Genomic DNA, 23,997 nt, shown 5'->3' with positions numbered 1-23,997 from the left:
AAGAAATGCTTCAGAGAAGGAAGATGCACATTTCTAAATGTACCAGGGAGAAGCTAGCCCAGAAAACCGGTATGAAAGTCAGTTGGCTTGCTAGTAGGCATCTCAGACATTCTGTATCAAAATTGGAGCTCCTGATAGTGCCCCTCAGCCCACTATTCTTACGATATTTAACAGTTCAGTTAACAGCAATTCTTCTCATTGCCAGTGCCAAACACTTTGTTGTTATCTTTAAGCTTCTCCCCTTCTCTCATATCCCACATCCAGTTTGTCAGAAAATCCCATCAGTTTTACCTTCATTTATGAAAAACGTGACCTCTTACTACCTCTCCAACTTACCATGTCACTGCTTGGCTCAGACCGTCCTATGTATTTCTGTGACCCCACTCCCAGTACTCTCCTTGCTTACCCTGGCCAGCTCCATGGACCTCCTTGCTGCTTATCCAAGAAGCCAGGGACATCCCTACATTAGGTCTTCCCATGGCTGGCATGCTCTTCTAGATCCGTGACTCCCTAACTTCTTTCAAATATTTCCTCAAAAATAAACTTTTCAGTGAGACCTCCCCGGTCACCCTGTCTAAAAGTTCAATCAACAATTCCAACCTCAATATGCCATATTTCCCTTCCTTGTTTTATTTTCTCTGTACTATTTGTCACTAATATATACTACATTTATTTATCATGTTTGTTTTCTGTCTTCTCCAATGGAATGTAAGCTCCATAAAGGTACATAAGAGGTGATAAATATTTACTTCATGAATGAATGAACAGCAACCCAAATTAAGAATTTTCAATTAATTTGACACATTTTACTGATCACACATGCAAAAAGTTATCCTATCATATGGCAATAAAATACCAGAGAATTATCTAGTTATAACAGGGAAGACAGAAAAAGGGCATAGAAATAGTATAAACTTCCTGTGCCCTTTTAGCTCTCATTCTAGAGGCAAATCTTAGAACATTCACTTGCATATCTTAGGATTTGGTTGTGTATTCATCTTAGGTCATCTTTCACATTTGCCAGAATTCATATAGCAAGCTTCTGAACCCAAAACATAATGGCTGCTGTTGAAAGGTCAACTGTGTATGACTGCCAGTTAGATGGCAAGTTGTATTTAAAATCCAGATCCCTAATTAACAACGATTTTGCCTTACTCAAGAACTGTATACAGAGCATGAATCATCTATATGCAGAGTATTCACTGTTTTAGTTGTTGCCAATTTAAATATTCATGTCTCTAGGAATGGCTTAAATCCACCCTGGTACATAAAATAAATTAGCATTCTTGCACTCTAGAGAGAAGTATGTGTTTAGCACCAAATGGAATCAGCAGATGACTAAATACTCTTTTTTTCCTCTCCTGTTTCTATCATAAATACAACAGATGCAAGATGCTGGAATGTGGACAACCCCAGAAGGTTGGTGTTTGCCTCTAATGTAGAAATAAACCATTCAAAAATTCATTCCATATAGCATACCAGAGTTAGCAAGAGCCCTTTGGTTTCTTTATCACCATCAAGATGACTTTATGACTAAACATATCACAGCAGCCCTCATAGTACAAATTAAGCATAAGGCTACCTTTGCTACTAAACATTATGGAATATCTTATAAATTTACAGCAATGATAATTCAAGCCCAAATAAATGATTGCCACATAAATGATTCAGAGTTACTACAGTTCAACAGTAAATTTTGAGCATTACCCAAATTCATGGGACACTTAAAGGTATGAGACATGGATCTTTAAATGATAAGTTACTGGAGTACAACTGTTCCTATATTAAATAGGGAAAAATTGCTTTCTAGGAAGATTCAACTCTCTTCAATCTCATCTCTTTTATAAGCAGAATGCACATGGAAAATGGCAGGACCTCACCAGTTGTCCAATTGTCCAGCTATGTTCCTCAAGGTTCTCTAGCTTTTGCTATCTCAATGTCAGTGGTACTTTCATTCTCATTTTTATTCACTATTGGATGTGTAAGTAATGCATACTCAGAGACAGTCAATTTCAGTAAGAAATACATAAATAAATAAATCTTCAACCACAGCTAAAATCATAATTAATAGTGAAAGACTGAATGCTTTCCTCCTTAAAATCAAAAACTAGACAAGGATGTCCCCTTTCACTAGTTCTATCCATCATTGCGCTAGAAGTTCTAGTCAAATAATTTAAGAAAATCAAAGATATAAAAGGTATATATATTAGAAAACGATAAATAAAACTACCTCTCTTTGCAGATGCTATAATCTATGTGTTAAAAATCCTAAGGAGTACACTTCCTGCTGAAAACAGTAGAGCTAATAAATAAGATTGGTATAGTTCACAAAAGGTAAGATCAATATGCAAAAATCAGTTGTACCTATAGACCCTTGCAGTGAAAAATCTCAAATTGAAATTAAGAAAACAATTTCACTTAAATAGCATCAAAACATAAAAAAATGTAGTAGAAAATTTAACAAAAGAAATACAAGATGAGTATACTGAAAACTGCAAAATATCATTGAAATGAATTAGTTAAGACATAAATAAATTTAAAGACATTTCATGTCATGGATTAGAAAACAATATTTTTATGATGACATTATCCCCCAAATTGAACTATAAATTTAATGTAATTTCTATCAAAATTCCAAGTGTGTTTTCGCAGAAGTTGACAAACAATCCTAAAATTCATATGAAAATGTAAGGGACTCAGAATGGCCAAAGTTATCTTGAAACAAAGAGCAATGTTGGAGGAATTCCCCTAATTTGATCATTACACATTACATGCTTGTATCAAAATGCCACCTGTACTCCATAAATATGTACAACTACTATACATAAATATCAATTAAACATTAATAATTCTTTTAAAAAGAATTCCCAGTTTCAAAACCTACTACAAAACTATAAGACAGTGTGTTACAATCATAAAGACAGACATATAGATCAATGTAATAGACATCAGAGTCCAAAGTTAAATCTTTCAATTTATTGTCAATTGATTTCCAACAAGGGTACCATGACAACTCAATAGAGAAAGAATAGTCTTTTCAGGCTTCACGCAGTGGTTCACACCTATAATCCCAAAACTTTGGGAAGCTCATGGCAGGTGGATCGCTTGAGTCCAGGAGTTCAAAACCAACCTGGGCAACATGGCAAACCCGCATCTTAATTAAAAATACAAAAATTAGCTGGGTGTGGTGGCACATGCCTGTAGTCCTAGCTACTTGGGGATGAAGTGGGGGTGGTATGTAGCAGGAGGACCATCTGAGCTTCTGGGGGTTGAAACTGCAGAGAGCCCTGATTGTGCCACTGCACTCCAGCATGGGCAAGAGTGAGACCCTGTGTCAAAAAAAAAAAAAAGACAATCATTTCAACAAACGGTGCTGCGGCAACTGGATTTTTTTTTCTTGTTTTTTTTTTTTTTGTTTTTGTTTTTGTTTTTGTTTGTTTGTTTTGAGACAGGATCTCACTTCGTCACCCAGGCTAGAGTGCAGTGGCACAATCTTGGCTCACTGTAGCCTGGGACATCCTGGGCTTAGGTTATTCTCCACTTCAGCCCCCCAAAGAGCTGGGACTACAGGCATGCGCCACTACACTTGGTTAGTTTTTGCTTTTGTTTTGGTAGACAGACGGGGTTTCACCATGCTAGGCTGGTCGCAAACTCCTGGGCTCAAGCAATCTGCCTGCCTCAGCCTCCTGAAGTGCGGGAATTACAGGCATGAGCCCACAACACCTGGACAACAATTGGATATATACATGCAAAAGAACAAAGCTGGACTCCTACCTCACACCAAACAGAAAATTAACAAAATGAATCATAGACCATTTATGCCTATGTCAACCTATTTATGCCTCGTGTTCCATTATTGGAATGCTAAGCATGTGGGAGTTATTTATATCCTACTGCTCAAGGTCATTGCCCAGGTCTGATTGCAAAAATTCAAAAAATTGCAACCTCAGGAATAAATGGGTTTTAATATAAGAGCTAAAACTATAAAACATTTAGAAGAAAACATAGGAGTAAATCTTTGTGATTTTCGATTAGATGGTAATTTATTAGATATGACAACAAAAATACAAACAGCAAAAGAAAAAAATAGACAAAGCAAATTTCATGAAAAGTAAAAAATTTTGCTCATCAAAGAGTATATAAAGTAAAAAGACAATATACAAAATAATAGAAAATTTTTGCAAATTGTATATATGATGTGTCATATATCTGGAATATATAAAGAGCTATAAAAACTCTAATAAAACAATTACTCAATTAAAAAATGGGCAAAGAGTCTGCATAGACATTACTCCAAAGACAATACAGTCATCCCACAGTACCCACAGGACCCTCATGGAAACCAAAATCTATTATATTCAAGTTCTTAACATAAAATGGCATAGTATTTACATAGTATCACATCCTATCATATGCTTTAAATAATCTCTAGATTACAGTAAATCCTCACTTAACATTTTTGATCGATTCTTGGGAACTGTGACTTTAAGCAAAACAATGTAACAAAATCAATTTACCATAGGTTAATTGATATAAACAAGGGTTAACTTTCTACTGCATGTATTACTGAGCTTGTAAATAAAGACCAAAACATTTGTAATATGAAACATTGAAATAAATGTGAACCGCACATACATTTAAGAAAGAGTACCCAATTATTTTCATTAGAGGTGGCAGGTGACAGAGTCTATCACAGCAGCTCCAGGTGCAAGGCGGGAACCAACTCTGGTCAGGACACCATTCCCTTGCACACAGGGTTCAGTCACACACATACCCATACTCACTCATACTGTGACAATTTAGATTCACCAGTTTACCTAACATGCACATCTATAGGATGTGGGAGAAAACTGGAGACCCAGAAAAAACCCACATAGACATGGGTAGAACATGCATACTTCACATAGTTAGTGGTCCCTGCTAGGTACCAACATTGGATGAAACAACATTATTGGAGGACCAGCTGTACTTACAATACTTAATACAATGTAAATGCCATGTAAATAGTTGTTACACTGTATTTTTAATTTGTATTATTTCTATTGTTGCATTTTTATTTTTTATTCAGATTCAGTTGACCCTTGAACAGCATGGGTTTGAGCTGCACAGTTCCACTTATACAGACTTTTTTCAACCAAACATGGATCCAAAATACAGGATTTGTGGGATGTGAAATCTAAGTATACAGAGGGCCAACTTTCTTTTTTTTTTTTTTTTTTTTTTTTTCTGAGATGGAGTCTCGCTCTGTCACCCAGGCTGGAGTGCAGTGGCACGGTCTCAGTTCACTGCCAGCTCCACCTCCCAGGTTCATGCCATTCTCCTGCCTCAGCCTCCCGAGTAGCTGGGACTACAGGTGCCCACCACCACACCCGGCTAATTTTTTATATTTTTAGTAGAGACAGGGTTTCACCATGTTAGCCAGGATGGTCTCGATCTCTTGACCTAGTGATCTGCTCGCCTCAGCTTCCCAAAGTGCTGGGATTACAGGTGTGAGCCACCGCGCCGGGCCACAGAGGGCCAACTTTTTATATACATGGGTTCTGAAGGGCAGATTTCAAGACTTGAGTATTTGGGTATACCTGAGGGTCCTAGAACTCATCCCTCATGTATACAGAGAGATGACTGTAGTTTTAAGTCACTGTTGGTTGAATCTGTGAATGTGGAATCAGCAGATATGGAGGGCCATCTCTATACAAATAGATCACAAATGCATGAAAGATGTTCAACATCAGTAGCCATCAGAGAAATGCAAATAAAAACCACAGTGAGATACCACTTCACACCCACTAAGATGGCTACAATAAAAATGCCTATAATCAATAACACTTGTTGGCAAGGATGTGGAGGAATTAAAACTTTCACTCATTTCTCGGCTGACTGTAAAATGGTACAGCCACTTTGGAAAACAGCCTGGCAGTTCCTCAAAATGTTAGTCATACATAGAATTATTATACCACCCAGTAAGTAATTCCTCTCTTCAGTATGTAATCAAGAGAAATGAAAACATATGTCCACATAAAAACTTGTACATGAATGTTTATAGCAGCATTCTTCATGATAGCCAAAAAGTAGAAACCACCTCAATGTCCATCAGCTGATGAACAGATAAGCAAAATACAGTATATCCACAAAATGAAATATTATTTGTCAATGAAAGGGGATATAGTACTGATACACGCAACAACGTGGATGAATCTTGAAAACATTATGCCAAGTCATGTCACAAAAAAAGAAGCCAATCACAAAAGGCCACAAAATATGAGTTAGTTTCTCTGAAATGTCTAAAAGGGTAAATCTATAGAGACGGAAAGAAGATTAGTGGTTACCTGCGGGTTGGGAGCAGGAGTGACTGCTAATGGGTACAGGGTAGCTTTTGAAGGTAATGAAAATGTTCTAAAATTAGGTTATATATTGACTGTCATACATCTCTGTAACTATGCTAAAAACTATTAAATTGTATAATTTAAATAGTGAATGTTATGATATGTGAATTATGCCTTAATAGAGTGGTTAGGCATAAAGACAAAGACATACACATACATATGTCATCAGAAAGACGAGTGAAGGGGCAGCCTGTCCTAAAAGTAAAACTCAGAATTGAAGGATGCTAATACTTTGGCAGCTCAGAACCAATGAGGAAGAAGAAGAAATCAAGATCAAGGGACGGGGGCTGGAAAACTGCTGGCTTAAAGCACTTAAATAGGCCAGGTCATGTTCGTCAACAGAAAATAATCCCAATTTAAATTACAAATAGAGCCCCTTCTAGAATTTGCCATCATATGGTCAGGTCCCAACTGTAAGGAATTCAAGATTTGAGGAAGAGAGGGAGGGGCAGTATTAAAGTAAACACAGAGAGACATGGTATCCAGCATCAGGAAACCTATTTTCCACTAGATCATCACTAGTGATCTCAGATGTTTAGGAAGAGAATCAAGACCTAAGGAGGTTGTGGCTCACACCTGTAATCCCAGCACTTTGGGAGGCCGAAGCAGGTGAATCACTTGAGGTCAGGAATTTGAGACCAGCCTGGCCAACAAGGTGAAACCCCATCTCTAACAAAGAATACAAAAATTAACCAGGCATGGTGGTGTGTGCCCGTAGTCCCAGCTACTTGGGAGGCTGAGGTGGGAGAATTGTTTGAACCCAAGGGGTAGAGGTTGCAGTGAGCAGAGATCGTGCCACTGCCCTCCAACCTGGGCAACAGAGCAAAAGAGTGAAACACTGTCTCAAAAAAAAAAAAAAAAAAACACCTAAGGACTAAGGAGGAAGATAGCTATTATGTGGAGAATTAGAGGCTCATCTATTGTCTGGGGTTGAAGGAGGCCGTAGAGTCATCCCCCCCTTATCTGCAAAAGATATGTTCCAAGACCCTCAGTGGATGCCTAAAACCCTGGATAATAACAAACCCTATATGTACTGTTTTTTCCTATACATACATACCTACGATAAATTTTAATTTATAAATTAGGCACAGTAGAAATCAGCAACAATAACTAATAATAAAATAGAACAAGTATAACAATGCACTGTAATAAAACTTACGTGAATGTGTTCTCTAGCTCTTTCTGTCTCAGAATACCTTATCATACTGTACTCACCCTTCTTCTTGTAGTGATTTGAGTTTATACGATGCCCACAGGATGACATGAGGTAAGGTGAATGACATACGCATTGTGACATACCATTAGGCTACTATTGACCTATATTCCTGAATCATGTGTAACCATCCCTTACTTGCAATAAATGACTTGGTGTCATTTGTTTCAGGAGATTCCTTGCCGAAATTCTCATATAAACTCAATGCTTTCTGGTGCAACATGCTGTCAATCAGAACGCGTTTTCTGCTTATGTCTTTCACCGACAAATTTAATGCCATTTCCATCTAATTAATCACTTATTATGCACTGTATCTGTAAGGTTTGCAGTTTGAGGTATGACAACCAAACTAGAATTTCTTTCTCCTTCTTCACCATTTAATGGATAGAAGATTTATTCTTACACATAGATTCTAGCAACCTCAGCATACAATTATTTTCTTCCTTACCAATTCAAGAAATTTCAATTTTGCACTTAAAGGAACAACTTTATGGGTTCTCTTTGGCATATCCCAACTGCCGGCATCACTACTCTTGTGCTTTGGGGCCATATTAAGCAAAATAAGGATTACTTACACACAAATGCTGCAATACCATGACAGTCAACCTGATAATGGAGAGGGCTACTAAGTGACTAATGGGCAGATAGTGTACAGCATAGATGTGCTAGAGGAAAAGATTATTCGCATCTCAGCAGGACTGAGCAAGATAGCACAAGATTTCAAAATGTTATGCAGAACAATGTTTAATTCAAAACTCGTAAATTGTTTATTTCTAGATTTTTCATTTAATATTTTCAGGTCACAGTTGACTGTGGATAACTGAAACCTCAGATAAGGGGAAATTACTATATTTTTAGACCATGCAAGTAGAAAGACACAAGAAAAATGTGGAGAGTTAAATAGGGCTACAAGGTGTTAATCTATAGTTTAAAGACTAGGTTGTGGGAGATGAGTGAGATGATTTAAATGTTCTCTCTCTCTCTTTCCCTCTCCTATATTTAAGTCAAGTCCTGGGAATGGCATAAGTATATAATGGAGGCCATCAAGGGATTCAACTGTTGGGAGTAGAGAATGCAGAGTTATAGGAGGTAACCGGCAATGCCAATACCATGGGAGATTGTAGCTGTTCCCTGCAGTTTCCTCCAATGCAGCAACACCAAAGGAAATCATAAATGAAAAATGATGATGATGATGGTGATGATGAACAATGACTGGCAGAACAAAGCAATATACCAAGGCCAAATTCTGGGTTTTATGGGCCCAGGAGGGCCAGAAGGTAATGCAATATGAGGGCCACTCAAATATCCATAGTTCCTTCCTGACTGGAAGTTTTCCAGGAATGAACTATGAAAAGTATGTACTGAGTGTCCACTATACAAATGGCGGCATTCTAGGTACTTTCCCTTCCTTTTATGATTCATGCATAGACAGTTTATTTAAACTGCAATACAGTTTTCCTTTCTTACCAATTTATTCTCAATTATATGCTCTAAATATTTACAAGTTCCTCTGTTGTCCTTTTCAGGATTTACCATCTTGCTACCTTTCATATGGAAAATACTGGCAGAAAAAAGAAGACATTCAAAGTTGGGCTCATAAAAGAAATGCCCCAAAGTGGCCCCCAAGACTCAATTTAGTTCAAAATATGCGGTGACTTATAAATTAATTAGAAACATGAACAAATTGCAGCCAAAAAAAAGCCCTCTAAAAGAGGAAGAAGTAAGAGGGAGGGATAAATAAAAACTAACATGTATCAAGTGTCTGCTATATAGATGGTAAGGTTCAAGGTATTTTCCCTTCCCTGTGAAGTGGGAATCATTATCACCATTCTTATAGACAATAACAGAAACACAGAAAGATCATAACTCATCCAAGGTAATAGGATTGCTACTATAGATGGCACTGGAACCTAGGTCTTTCTGATCCAAATCTATACTCTGAGCCCAATGTAATGCTACTTCTATTAACACATCTCTCAAGCTCACTTTTCTAATGTAGTCATGTACAACATAATAACATTTTAGTCAACGACAAACCACATATACAATGGTGGTCCTGTAAAATTTTAATATTGTATATTTTTACCTTTTCTATGTTTAGATATGCTTAAGTAAATAAATACCATTCTGTTACAATTCCCTATAGTATTTAGTAAGTAACATGCTGTACAGGTTTATAGCCTAGTAGCAACAGACTATATCATGTAACTTAGGTGGGTAGTAGGCTATACCTTCTAGGTTTGTATAAGTACACTCTATGCTGTTTGTACAACAATGAAATCGCCTAATGATGCATTTCTCACAAAGTATCTCCATTGGTAAATGATGCATGACTGTTTATCAAATGAAAGGCCTAAATTTTGAAGTGTCACTCTAAAATTTTTGTGTGATTGCTTTTATGGTATAAAACTACAATAATTTCTGGCCAGGCATGGTGGCTCACAACTGTAATCCCAGCACTTTGGGAGACTGAGGCGGGCGGATCACCTGAGGTCGGGAGTTCAAGACCAGCCTGACCAACAGGGAGAAACCCTGTCTCTACTAAAAACACAAAATTATCCAGGCATGGCAGCGCACACCTGTAATCCCAGCTACTGGGGGGCTGGGGCAGGAGAATCACTTGAACAGGGAGGCAGACGTTGCAGTGAGCTGAGATTGTGCCATTGCACTCCAGACTGGGCAATAAGAGCAAAACTCCATCTCAAAAAAATTTAAAAAATAAATAAATAAAACTACAATAATTTCTAAAATCTGTTACAACTCCAAAATTCTCTAATTATATCTTAATCAAATAATATTCAGAAGGAAAATTACACAACTTAAGATTCCAACAATCCTGCGACTTGTGTTTCTTCTATGTACTACATCAGCAAAGACGCTAATTGGCTCTGTGTATGGTGCTTACTATGGTGCTTACTGCTATACCTGCTTTATAGATATTAAATACTTTAATCCTTCTAATAACCCTATGAAGCAAATTGTTATCTTCATTTTACAAAGAAACTGACATGCAAACATACTAACTGTTCAAGTTAAAACACTGAGAAGCAGTGGAGGAGAGATTTAATCCAAAGTATTTTAGCTCCAGAGCCCACATGTATAACTGCTAGGCTGTTAGACTTTCCAATAAGAACTGAAAACCTTCTACCAGAGGTTTACAGTGTTTTAGTTTTGTATACATTTTCTCATTTGATCCCATTATATTGTGCTCATTACATAGATTAATAATCTAAGAAAAAAATGGCTTATTTAATGTCATTCAGCTATCAACCAGCAGAAAACACTCTTCTAATTCTTGCAATACACCATGAGATTTTTTTCTTAGTGAATTCTTACCACTAAAAACCAGCACCACTGGATAAATAATCACTTACATATAATAGATATAGAGTATATATAACAGATAAAAGAGACAATAAGAACAGCAGCAAAAAAACGGATTTCACTCCTTTAAAAGTCTTAGACCCTTAAATTGTATTATTTTCTCTATCGCTAAACTGGACTAGATTACACGAAGACCTTTGAAGCTTAGAGGTTTAAGCCAATTAGCTAAACAATTAGGAAAATATTATTTGCCACCCCTTTCTCTTGCCTTGCTCTCTTTCTTTAATTTGGCTACATGCACTTTTTTCTGACTGCATTGATTGTTCACCGAACTAGGAAGCTTACTCTTGATGCTAGTGAAGCAATGTCTTATTATTTTGATTGTATGCCAAGATTACACTTCAGTCTGAACTGTTTACTTAATAATTTCATTGCCTTACCAAACGCCTTCTTTTGATCTGTCTTGATGTCCAAAAATATTAGGGCATTAAATTTTTCATTATTAAAATAACAATATAGGCTATAAAAACCACATCGCTTCAGCTCCTTGCTGCATAAAATGATGGGACACATGAATTTGATCATTACCGGATGGTTTATCTGAATGATTACCCAATAAAAATGACTGCTTTTTCCCTAAAATCTCTTTATCCTTACATTCGATTAAATGACATAAGATGGGATGATCTAGCAATTTTCTTAAAGTGAATTATCTGGGAATTTAACATTGCTTTGAAAAGTCTCTGAGTGATGTTAGACATTTACTTTATTTCCCACCTGGAAGGAGAAACAGAACACAATATAAAATAATCACCCTAAGCTTTAATTAAGGTCATTTAAGATCAAAAAGGGAGGTAGCACAGCAATACAGGGAGGAAAACTGCAAAAACTTTAGTATCGTGGACATTAAAAATACCCAGTAGTACTTTTTTTAGTGAAACTTTTAGAACAAAATCAATTTAAATAGTTAAGAAAAAGTTTAAATAAAAAAAATTAAAATTGCAAAATGCAAACTGTTCATCAGCGTCTTCCTTTAAATTAAAAAAATGCATCTTTGCTAAGATTTTATGCTTATAGAAACACTTGCTTACTCATAATTCAAACATTTCACCAGTTTCCAGCAATAAACATGTTTATAATTTTAGACTTCTGATAGCAGATAATCATTTTATAACTATAAAACAATATCGAACAATAGTTATCTAAATAGTTTCTTGAATCATCATGTGATGTTTACACAGTTGGGCATTTAAGACCAATGTGTGAGAGATAATTGCGTAGCTATAATTCTGAGCCTGTTGTTTTAAGAACAAGCAGGCTGTTAGGGAGGTAAAGACAGGTTTGTGGTTTTCTAACTCAAAAAATAATCTGGAGAATAAAGTATATTAAGACTCCTAGAGTGCAATGCTGAAAGCACAAATTTCAGTTTAAACTAGGAAAGGCAAAAGCTAATGTTTTCATTGCCACATTAATTTTCTTACATTATACCTGAGCAGTGTTCTTGTTTCTAATTATATTCCTACATGAATGCCTTATTACATAGAAAGTGGGAAATATTACAGTGTGATATCTTGTGTTTCTTGGCTTGTATTCTTTTATATTTATAACTTTAATGTTCTACATGGTGAGATTTTGTATATAATAATTATGCTCCAGTACACTGACTCTGCTCCACAAAACACAAGCACAAAGTTCTCTTAAACAGTGGGTGGTTTAGTGTTTCATGCATGGTGTTTTGGTCTTGTTTTGTCTTGCTGCATTTTTGTTTTGATTTTTTTAGACAAATTGGATAAGAAAACCAAATTTTTTCTTTAATTAAAAACAATAATAAAAAATAATATTACAGATAATATAAAATAGAATAAAGAATTGAGGTTTTGTGTATATTTTTATGACTATATCTGAAAGGTTTTCTGAAAAACATGAAGTGTTCAGGTATGACTTCCAGAAGCTGAAAAGTAATAGCTGTTAAGACTCTCCTTACATCATCACAAAGTTTAACAAAACTGACTTCTTGCCCAAAAGTTCATGAAATCATTCATACTCCCAACATTTATTAAGGGCCTACTGTGTGTGTCAGACAATCTGCCAGTCACCTGGGTTTCAGATTAACAAGGATAAGTCCTTTCCTAGTTCCTTCTACATATGCAATCCCTCTTCAAAAATCTGAATTTCCTTGCTCATTTCAACAATGATTACCTTTTTTATTTTTTCTTGTTTGTTTGTTTCAGATGGAGTCTCACTCTGTTGCCCAGGCTGGAGTGCAGTGGCTTGATTTTGGTTCATTGCAACCTCTGCCTCCCAGGTTCAAGCAATTCTCCTGCCTCAGCCTCCCGAGTAGCTGGGACTACAGGTGCACACCACCACATGTGGCTAATTTTTGTACTTTTAGTAGAGACGGAGTTTCACCATATTGGTCAGACTGGTCTTGAGTTCCTGACCTCAGGTAATCCACTCGCCGTGACCTCCCAAAGGGCTGGGATTACAGGCATGAGCCACCGCGCCCGGCCACAATGATTTTCTTAAAAGCACTTGTTATAATACCCAAATTTTCTTAAAGTAACAATTTATAGTTTTCCAAAAGCGAACACCTAGAGAACTTTCATGGCATTTTGTTTAGCCCACAACTTTGAAAATTTTATTTTATTGTAGTAAGAACACAAAACAAGATCTATCTGTCAACTGTGATTTTTTAACCTTAAGTGATGTCTACTTTATTATATCCCTTTCCATGAAAACTGAAGCCCCAAAGGTTGAATGAATCTTAAAAATTAGTCACTTTCTCAGTGTAAAAACATTCATTGCATCAATATGTAATTTAAATATGCTATTTTTCAAGCCAAGTATTGTTTCAGGATTAAAGGTGTTCAAACATTCCCTCAAGAATATGTTTGTCCTTCGTACCAGTGGGGCATTGGTTCTAGGATCCCCACTGATACCAGAATTCTCAGATGCTCAAGTCCCTTATATAAAATAGCATAGTATTTGCATCAAACCTACACACCTCCTCTCATATCCTTTAAATCATCTCTAGATTATACATAATACCTAATATAATGTAACTACTATGTAAATAATTGTTGTACTATATTCTTTTTATTATTTTTATTGTTGTGTTGTGCTCTTTTTCCCACATATTTCCAACCCACAGTTGGTTGAATCTGCAGATGGGAAACCAGTGGATTTGGAGGGCCAACTATATTCTCCAAAACATAGTTTTAAATGCTCATATTTTAGCTTTTAACTACTTATACTACTATAACACAAGTTCCCAGTCTGCTGAACTAAACCCATTGTGCAGAGTGAAACCCAAGATAATCAGTCTTTGAGTTTATCTTAGTTGTCTCTCCATATTTTTATAGATTGGAGACATATCTTTACAACATCTTTTTTATCAGCCTTAAAGCTCTGAACATAAATCTAAAACGTCAAATCTCAACACTGACCCTGAAGTTATATAATGCAAAAACAAACAATCAAAAAAAAAAAAAAAAAAGCGTTTAGCATTAAAAGAGCTGAGTATAATATTGGCTCACCTAACTTCCCAGTAAGTTAAGAAGACCTGAACTAATCATTTATGCGGAAGCTTGGATCACTTTACAGACTGAATAATACTTATCACAAGGAGGGTTTGGAAAAATTATGATAAGATAATACGCATGTGAGAGCACTTACACTGTAAAATACACATCCCTGAGGTTACTGCCTGCTGTCTACTTCATGACTATTTTTGCGCCACTTTATGTTCCCACTTCCTTGCTACCTCCCATGACCCTCTATCTTTTTGCCTAATTGGCAAACATATTCTCAGTTTCTCAGCTGCAGGATACCAGGTGACCTTGCTCTCTGATTCTGCCTCTTTCCTACTATTAGTCAAATGAAGTAGCTTCATAAGCAGCACAGTCAGTTTCCTGTAAAGTGTAATTGGGATAGTGCTGGAGGGGCCCCTTTCCCAAACACACCTCCTCTACTGTTCTGCCCAGGGCATGTAGTTTCATCATCAAAATATAATTATTGTACGATATATACTATATGTTAATATAATCCATTACCTTGGATTAAAGCACAATTTCTTCAGCAGTCCTTTACTAGATGCCAGTACCCTAAAGAAGAAACTAATCAAGTAACATGTATTTGCTCAGCTTATTTTATATACATTAGCACTGTGCTAAATAACAAATGAACCCAATAACGGCATCATTTCCTAAATAAGAGCCATCATCTGGAGGGAGTGGGGCCACAGAGGTTAGGTGTTTCTCATTCAACATAATAATGGAGAAGGAAAGAGTAGGCAAGAACCTAGCTTCTGAGGAATGGAAACTCAGAAGATGCTATACTCAGAAGAGGACCCAAAGTAGCCACAGTGCAGAATGGAAGTCCTATGTATGAAAAGGATTCAAAACACTATGACATTTGCTGTTCCTTTATGATTAGCCTTCTCTTTGTAAGTAGTCCCAGTGAAGGAATTTGGCAACAAACATAAAATACTTTCTCCACAAAATAATTTCAGGGACTTACTTAAACACAGAAAAAAATGTAGTAGCTGTTATTTAGTGCCAGGAAGTCTCCTCATTCCAAAACATCTCTCACATTCAACACCTAGAAATTCATTCTTCTATAGATCCAATCCATTAGGCAAGAAGTGTCCTACCAATAATGCCATCCTTGAAATTCAAGCATTGCAAGTACAAATAACATTGAATCATAACGTTATGTGACTTTCACTGTTTGTTGTTGTTGTTGTTGTTGTTGTTTTTGAGGTGGAGTTTCACTCTTGTTGCCCAGCCTGGAGTGCAGTGGCTCAATCCCAGCTCACTGCAACCTCTGCCTCCCAGGTTCAAGTGATTCTGTTGCCTCAGCCTCCCGAGTAGCTGGGATTACAGGCATGTGCCACCAAACCCGGCTAATTTTTGGATTTTTAGTAGAGACGGGGTTTCGCCATGTTGTTCGGGCTGGTCTCGAACTCCTGACCTCAGGTGATCCGCCTGCCTTGGCCTCCCAAAGTGCTGGGATTACAGGTGTGAGCCACCGCGCCTGGCGACTTTCACTGTTAAATCCATTTCATTGACAAAAGAAAGTGAAGTTATCAAGTGCTCTGATAGAAAGCCTCAGTGGTCATTCATGTGGTCAGCCTGTCTATAAGTCATCTTGGGGACTGGTTGTTAATTACCAGAGGGTTTCCTGTGCTCCAAAATTTGCTTAGGACTGGCCCTGACAACTCCATTTATTTATTTATGCATACAAACCCAGTTTAAATTGGCAAGCAGATGAGTTAAAATAATGAGATTACCAAATGAACACAAAAGATATCCTGAATCTTTCCAAACCCAATTCAAAGCCAAGCTTTAAAATCAAGAGGGACAGAAGTGCTCAACACACCACCTGCAATTTAACTGAGTTCAAGGAGTTAAAAGGTCTTAAAATTAACCATGAAACTTCAAAAACATAAGAATGGTCTTCAAAAACAACATTTGGGAAACTGTATGTCAGAAATACCAACACTGTGGGTGCCAAGAGTGAGGCATTTTGCGATGACTAACAAATTAAGGCATTTTAATGTGAAAACTGATTATATAATGCATAATCAAGTAGAGTAAGGAGGAAACAGAGGTATGCTTTCTCATTAATTCTGGCTTAGAACCACATTGCATAACATCACCAGATTTATGAATATAGAGCAACTTTAAAAATCCACGGCTGTTCCCTGAATCAAATCATTTTTATAGCTCAAAGAGGGTGTCATTTCAAATACCCACATTTATTCAAAATATTTTTATTGTCTCTATGTAGTATGAAATCTCAAAACTATAGTAGTCAGGATGGTCAGCAAGGGGTAATTGGTCCAGAAAAACAACTCAGAAAAGAGAAATCAGAGAAAAATGTCTCAGTTTCAGTGATGCTGCCTCTAGTTCACGTTGGGGATTTTTTTCTTTATGTATGTAGCTACACAGGGTTCTGCTATACAAATAAGTTGTGTATGTTTTTTAAATCAACTAATAGTAACACAAATGTAGCACTGACTATGGGTTGAGAACTGTTCTATGTATATTATCTCATTTAAATATATTACTTAATACACTTTAATAATGCATGGTATAATATTGTACAATAATATTAAATATAAACTGTTCAATCTCATTCAATATTTCAATGATCTCATACTTTTTAGACCAAAAATAAATGGGAAAAGAGAAAGAGAGAAGAGAAAAGGCAAATAATTACTATTATAAGCCACAAGTTTTCACGTATAATAGGATAAATACTATATTGGCATTCAAGTAATTTAGTTCCCACAATAAATAATAAGATATATCATCCAATCTATTATCTGCTATATCATAAAAATAATTTTATATGCAGGATCAAAAGGGGTGATTTTCTTGACTTTTCTGTGACTATTTTCAAAAGTCGTGAAGCAGAACATCCATGCAAGGAGAAGATAAACTGGCTCAGCAGCTGACCCCTGGAGGTACTAATGCAGAGTTTGAAAGAGGAGGAAAGCTTATTACTAGTGACCATGAGACTCCCCAGCTTATATTAGTCAGAAATAGCACCCCAGGATGGAATATTAAATTATAAGGATCTCTTACAAAGGCAGTCTAGAATGTGAGAGGTCTAGGATCTGTGGATGTCAGAGAAGTCTGTATTTTCACAAATCATAAAGACCAAAACTGCTTTAAACATTTTTTTTAAAAAACAGCTCATACTCCCTTTGTGATTTCACAAAAGGCTGTCTGTGGATCTTTGCGGGGGGCGGGTAAAAAGTCCCTACTAGACACAAAAAGGGGTACCAATTAAACAACAATATAAAACCCAAATTGATTTAAAACTTGTTAGGAAAAAAAAATATTTCACAAAAGCGCAGAGATAATGTTAAAAATGAGAATGCAAAAATAACACAAAGGGGAAGTGAGAAATAGCACCGCTAATCAGCAAAGGCAAGAGTTCCAGTAAATTGCAGCTCATTCTGAAATGACAGACTCCAGGGTGTTTTCAATCAGTCTTCAATGAGAAAATATTTTACAAGGAAGAACTGTGTAAGTTCAAGTAATTAACATCTTACTTGATGTAAGATGTTACTTGATGATGCACCTACATGCATATAGGAACTACTTAGTAGGGAGAAGGGGATAAAACTGGATGCCATAGCACAGCACTTGGAAAAAAACTAAGTCTCCACAGGTTAGCAGGGCCAGATGGCAAGAAACCCAAGGTAATATAACAAGCAGTGGCTAGAGTATTTATTCAAACTAGTCAATCATCACTGCAAGGCCCTGGTACCTTTCTTTTACAAATGAGTTCTTGTTTCGGCCATCAACTTCATCATCCCCAGAAGCCCAAAACAACACTCCAGTTTATAAACTGATGGAATTGCAGTGATTTCAGACCTAGTACTATTGTGATCTGGGATCTTTTTATTATGGCATCATAAACATCACTTTCAACAACTTTCCGGTATGTCTTGGCCCTGTTCTGAGAGATATAAGTCAGAAGCGGAGAAAAGGTTACTAATGCGTTGATTTGTGGCATGAAGAATTGTGCAGAATCTTTTCCTTTGATATGACAATCCAAGGGCTATATTAACAAGGGCAGATGGTTGCCATCATTTGTTACAAGCACCTATTCATTATAAAAAAGGAAAAACCCCTTATCCTTCAAGAAAGGACTTAAAGTGATACCAGAAGACCTCAATCTTGCACTCTCCAGCCTCCCTGCTTCATCTTTGTAAAGATGTTGTTCATAACCCTTCCTTCTGTGCCAGGGAAAGGATATGTAAACTAAAAAAGAAGAAGTACCAGATGTGAAATTCTATAAAATGCCAACTGATTCACACCCTACACTCAGAGGATTTACACACACTTCCACTTCTGGCAGGACCAAGGGTAATGAGAATTCTGCTATAGCTGGTGAAGAACTAGCAAATAAGAGCCAAAAAAGATACCTACCCCCGGGAAGGAGAACTTCAACTCCAATAAATGAGGCAATGCTGATGAGATAAAATTTATATTTAAGTCACAGAGTTACTGGGACTGAATTGTAATTTAGAAAGTGTCAGACAATAAAGCAGTTTGATAACGTCAGCTTTTTTACTGCTGTGTATCTGTAAGAAAATTGCTTTTTAAAAAAAGAGTAACATTTGAACTAGCATCAAAGTTATATTATTTTACAATATTTTATATTAAGGAAACATCAAAAATGAAGAATATTCTATAGTTTATTAAGGACATATGATGGGTTAGGGACTTGACATGTTTTATCTCATTTAGTATACTTGATCCAGATAGACCCATTTTTAAGAAGCAGCAACTCAGAAAGGGTAACTAGTCCAAAGCCCTGGCGGCAGGAAAGACCAGAACTGGGATTCAGCTATCACAAGGACAAAAAACCAAACACCGCATGTTCTCACTCGTAGGTGGGAATGGAACAATGAGAACCCTTGGACACAGGAAGGGGAACACCACACACCGGGGCCTGTTGTGGGGTGGGGGAGAGGGGAGGGATAGCATTAGAAGATATACCTAATGACGAGTTAATGGGTGCAGCACACCAACATGGCACATGTATACATATGTAACAAACCTGCACGTTGTGCACATGTACCCTAGAACTTAGTATAATTTAAAAACAAAATCATTTAAAAAAAAAAAAAAAAAAAAAAAGCCTGCCAGACTAAGTCATTGTTGTTTGTGCCTCGGATTCCCTTTGCAAAACTCACTATTAAATTTTTTTCAAAGTTATAATAATAACTATTAAGGGCTATGTTCCAAGTATACTGTCTCACTATATTTCCAAACAGCTATATGAGGTACTATTTCACCTGTATATAGTTAGAAAACTAAGACTCAAAAAAGGTAAGTAACATGCCCAGTTAGAAAGTAGGATAAACATGATTCAAATTCAAATGACTGCCTCCAAAGCCTCAGCACATTTACAAAATTCATAAGAGCTACAAAATTGGAATAGACATTAAATGCCTGGTCTTTGGGGAATTCCTCCATTTTGCAAATTTTAGATTTAGATTCCCACCTGTCTAGCTTCATCTTTTATGTGTTTGTTTTCTCCTCTCTTCTTCTCATTATCAATACCATAACTTCCTAGATTCATGAAATGTTAGAGACAGAGGTTCACCCTCTGATAAACTGACCTACCGAGGACTAACAGTAACTTAATAACAAAGTGCAATTTACATCCCAAATTGCTCATCAGTTGGATAAACTTTCCACAGCATGATGCCGTAATTCAGCATTTCCAAAATAAGTAAATATGGAGCCATAGAAAAAAGACTATGAACAATCCAATTCCAGTGTTTTCAAGGTAACAATTAGATATAATGACTTTGTATCAAGGGTAAATTTTTGAAATCAGCCACTACTTTAATAGGATTTTCTTATGCTATAAAAACATCAAAATATGCAACCTAGCTTTGAAAGCTCTCTAAGTTGTGTTCCCAACCTAGCAAACCCTGTACACCAGCTTATCTGCTCTACTTGCCATACCTAGTAAAACTCCTTGTCTGTCTTATTTCTGGAACTGTGACAGCTTTCTCCACATTTCCATCTTTTAAAATAATCAAACTCAACGATTCATCCTTATAGTTTCTATCACAAAGTCCCAGCCATGATCTGTTGAAGGCTCATATTCCGTTACTTCGAAATTCTATCAACAGATTTATGATGACTTGATTATACAATTTTTACATCTTCTCCTTCCCCAAGACTTCCCTAAAATAGTAAAAGAGGAATAGACACATACAAAACAAAAAATAAAAGGCCTAACTGAATGACATTTTCACCATATTTGCAAGGGGGGTGCTAACAAAAGATGGATAACTTACTTAGCAGGGAGGGGAAGCTATAACTTTAAAAGGGGAATAAAGATAAGAAGAGAGCTGATTCACTTCATAGAACCCTTAAGGAGGTTCAGGGTTTAAAGTATGCTTCTGTGGGGTACAAAATGCCCACACACACCTCTCTCCTACTCCCTGCACTAGATACAAGCACCAAGAGAATACCGCATTTTCCATGGGATAAATTTAACGGGAGTAGCACAACACTCAGAGACATCAGGTACTGTGGAGAGCAAGGAAAAAGTGGATTAATTAAATGTCCATGTATTGAGTTATGAGACGCCTCCTCCTCAGCCTCTATCTCTTCATGTGCAAAAACCTGGAAACCAGGCATCTTCCACACACATAAGGAATCAAAGATTACTTCCTTGGAAAAACTGAACTGCCGCAGAGAAAAATATCTTTATTCTCAGGCTTGAGGTTCTCCAGCAAAGTGCTAGGTCCTAACACCCTGGAGATTCCAAAATGAAACAGGTCAATCGACAAGGCCTAGAAACAGATCTGCAAATCAGTCTTTTAATGCTTCATTCAAACCTAGACTGACACCCAAGAAACACCAAACATTTCATGAAAGATCTCAATAAAAAGAGAGACCAAAATAAACAGAGAAAAACAAATTAAAACTGGAAGAAACTGATATATGCTAGAAACAGAAAAAAGTCATCAAAAAATTTTTATGAGTATCCTCAGAAAGGTAAATGATTAAGATTACAATCTTAAAATAAGGACAGGATGCTACGGAAAACGAAAAAGCAAAAGACAAGAAAGAACACTAAACAATTCAACTTATATTTCATCTTATGCATGCAGTGAGCTGTATTTTTGTTCAAAATATATATATATGTTCTACTCCTCTCAGGGGGGAGGGTATCCTCCCCTGTCCCATCCAAGGCTGGCTATTTGCTATTGATTTCCTTTGTGCAATGAAATGTGTTTGAATGTGATGTTTCACAGAAACCTTAGAGCAAGCATGTGGTTGGCATTTTTCCCCCTTTGGCACAAGATTGGCAATATTCTAGATAGCAGAATATTGATATAATCTAGAATAGATATTCTAGTATGACATAATCTAGAATATTGATATAATCTAGCATAGATATTCTGGAATATGATATAATCTAGAATATTGATATAATCTAATATTGAATATTAGATTCCACCATTTTGAATCCTCAAAGGAAGATGATGTGGACATACCTGCAGCTGACCCACAGTGAGTAACTATCATGATAAGGAATTAACTTTGCAGAGATGGGTAACTAGGAAATAAGGAGTTGCTTTTCAAAGGATACAAAGTTTCAGGTAGACAGGAAGAATACACTTTAAGATCTATTTCACAGCAGGGTGACTACAGTCAAAAACAATACATTGCATAGTTCAAAAGAACTAAGAGAGTAAATTTCAAATGTATCACCACACAAAAAAAAGTTAAATAGTGAGGTAATGGATATATTAATTAATTTGATTTAATCATTCCATACTGTATACATACATACATACAAAACATCAAATTCTATGCTTTACATGTATTACAATTATGATTTATCAATTAAAACAATATTAACTTTAAAAGAATTAAACTTTTGTTGTTGAAAGCTTTTGAAATTCTAGGCATGTTTTTTACTTCAAATAATCTGGTCTATCCTGACAATTACAATAGGTTTGATCACATTGACAGGGTTCTGGATTTTATTTTAAAAGACTGACCCAAATTAGTAGGCACATAGAAAACTAAGAAATTAAAACACAAACAATTCTTAACTCTGGATAAAACAAAAAGTTATATAAGAACAAACTGTAGCCATTTTACACTATGTGATTCAGAGTAAAAAACATTTACATAGTAATAACATAATCACTTCATACTGGCTGAAATAAAAATACGAAATAACTCTATCAAAAGGATAGGAAGAAGTTCTGTGTGTGTGTGTGTGTGCATGTAAAAGCGATATGAAAATTAAATTCTAATCTTTTTCAAAAGGAAATCAATGAAGATCTAACCTTGAAACATCAAGAAAAACAGTATACCATGTGATATTTAGAAATATGAATATAAATACTAAAAGAAACAATTAAAATATTTAAAATAGTTGCCTCTGAGGCATGAGAACTGGGAGACAGGCTGGAACATGGGACAGCTATTTTTTCTTATAGCATTATTTGATTTATTCTATGTACTCTTTTGGTAAAAGTGAAAATTAAATGAAAACAGCAGTATACTCTTATATTTTACAAATACTGAGTTAAATATCAGAAGAAAGAGCCAAGAGTTTAAAAATAGTTGTCTCTGGAAAATAATTGGGAAGTGAAGAGGGGTTAAGCATGGGACTTCTACTTTTCATTTTAAGTTTCTTAGCATTATTTGAACTTTTAAACTTTGTCCACAATAATTTGATAAAATTTAAAACATTAAAATTTTCTAAGAGAAAATGAGTAATCTGAAATAATTGAAATTTGTGAATAAGTGCAATTTGATTTTGGTATAGTGGGTCAAATCATCAGAAAACAAACTCAGATGAGAAATAAAGTACTCAATACTGGTTTATCTTCTGGTAGAATCAATCATTTAACAGTGGCCAAGCATGGTGGCTCATGCTTGCAATGTCAGTAATTTTGGGAGGCCAAGGCACGAGGATTGATTGAGGCCAGGAGTTTGATACCAGCATGGGTAACATAGAAAGACTCCCATCTCTACAAAACTAAACTAAACTAAACTAAACTAAAACAAAACAAAACTAAATAAATAAATAAATAATCAGCCGTTAGCGGCAGCTCATGCCTGTAGTCCCAGCTACTTGGCCACTAAGGCAGGAGGACTGCATGAGCCCAGGAGTTTGAGCTATGATCATACCACTTCACTGGGCAACAGAGGGAGACCCAGCCTCTGAACAAACAAACAAAAAAACTGTGGGCCCCTCTATGGCCCTTTTTGTTTTTCAAAATAAGAATTTTTAATAAGGTCACACTGGGCACTTTAAGAACCTCAATTATTATAAAGCCTAAATTACTTTTAATACGTAGTTCCATACTTAGACTGCACAATGCACATCTCAGAGGCATTCTCAACAACCATTAAACATTTTGAATTCAATTTTCAGTTAAACCAGTATTTCATTAACAACAAATTCCGGTTAAATACAACAAATATTAATTAAACAGCTATTGTATATGCAAATGACATTGCCCTAGGCTTTGTTGGGGATAAAAGTTAAAATATCTCAATCTTTGAG

The 23,997-nt window shown here is 36.1% G+C and overlaps 1 protein-coding gene across 1 annotated transcript in view; it reads right to left on the bottom strand.

Annotated features, from left to right (window-relative positions):
* The window catches only part of CTNNA3 (catenin alpha 3), a 1,732,244-nt gene that overhangs the window by 1,333,620 nt on the left and 374,627 nt on the right, over window positions 1–23,997 (bottom strand). The window lies entirely within an intron of this gene.

This window comes from Theropithecus gelada, chromosome 9, assembly GCF_003255815.1.
Source record: "Theropithecus gelada isolate Dixy chromosome 9, Tgel_1.0, whole genome shotgun sequence".
NCBI classification, from domain to species: Eukaryota; Metazoa; Chordata; class Mammalia; order Primates; family Cercopithecidae; genus Theropithecus; species Theropithecus gelada.
The sequence above is the reverse complement of the archived record's forward strand: the minus strand, read 5'-3'. Positions and strand labels throughout refer to the sequence as shown.